Source organism: Galeopterus variegatus, unplaced genomic scaffold (genome assembly GCF_000696425.1).
Source record: "Galeopterus variegatus unplaced genomic scaffold, G_variegatus-3.0.2 Scaffold1207, whole genome shotgun sequence".
NCBI lineage: Eukaryota > Metazoa > Chordata > Mammalia > Dermoptera > Cynocephalidae > Galeopterus > Galeopterus variegatus.
In genome coordinates this window covers 206,874-208,221 of record NW_007727318.1, presented here as the reverse complement: position 1 = coordinate 208,221, position 1,348 = coordinate 206,874, and positions in this window count along the sequence as shown.

Here is a 1,348-nt window from a genome sequence, read left to right as displayed (position 1 = left end):
TGAGACTGCTTCTCTGTCAAAATAACTCAGATCCTTTGGGTAGAGTGGAGTATTCTATCCTCACTGATATTTCAAACAGAAATTTTCTGTAAGTCTATGATTTTAGAGAACAAGTTCTCTCGGCACTATGTTCTTTTGTTAATTAATGAAAATACTGTAGTCTTTATAGGTTTGCACCCATCATGGCAAGATTAGCTCTTTGGTATAGGCAAGGAAACTGGTGTTCTCTGGAGATTCTGGGTATTTGCCCAATTTCATACAGTGGTTAAGTGGCAGAGCTGGGGTTCATATGTACCCTATGACCCAGCAATTCTACCCCTAACTCTACAGACATACCTTGGAGATGTTATGGGTTTGGTTCCAGACTACCGCAATAAAGCAAATATCACAATAAAGCGAGTCACACGAATTTTTTGGTTTCCCAGTGTATATAAAAGTCATGTTTACACTATACTGTAGTCTATTAAGTGTGCAGTAGCATTAAGTCTAAAAAAAATACATGCCTTAATTAAAAAATACTTTATTGCTGGAAAATTATCACGAGCAATGATCTGAGCCTTAAGCGAGTTGTAATCTTGTTGGTGGAGGGTCTTGCCTTGATGTTGGTGGATGCTGACTGATCAGGGTGGTGGCTACAGAAGGTTGGGGTGGGTGTGGCAATTTCTTAAAATAAGACAACAATGATGTTTGCCTCATCGATTGACTCTCCCTTTCACAAAAGATTTTTCCTTCTTGTGGGGCTGGCCAGTATAGGGATCTGAACCTTGGTGTTATCAGCACCATGCTCTAACCAAGTGAGCTAACCAGCCAGCCCTTCACAAAGGATTTTTCTGTAGCATATGATGATGTTTGGTAGCATTTTACCCATCGTGGAGCTTCTTTCAAAATTGGAGTCAATCCTCTCAAACTCTGCCACTGCTTTATCACCTAAGTTTCTAAATCTTTTGTTTCACATTCTAAGTCTTTTGTTTTCATTTCAACAGTGTTTACAGCATCCTCACCAGAAGTACATTTCATCTCACGCAATCACTTTCTTTGCTCAACGGTCAGAAGCAACTCCTCATCCGTTAAAGTTTTATCATGAGATTATAGCAATTCAATCAGTTCTTCAGGCTCCACTTCTAATTCTAGTTCTCCTGCTATTTCCACAGCACCTGCAGTTACTTCCTCCACTGAAGTCCTGAACCCCTCAAAGTCATTCATGAGGACTGGAATCAGTTTCTTCCAAACTTCTGTTAATGTTGATATTTTGACCTCCTTCCATGAATCATGAATGTTCTTAATGACATTTTTTTTTGTCCTTTTTTTTTTTTTTGAGACCGGCCGCACCGCGCTCAGCCAGTGAGCG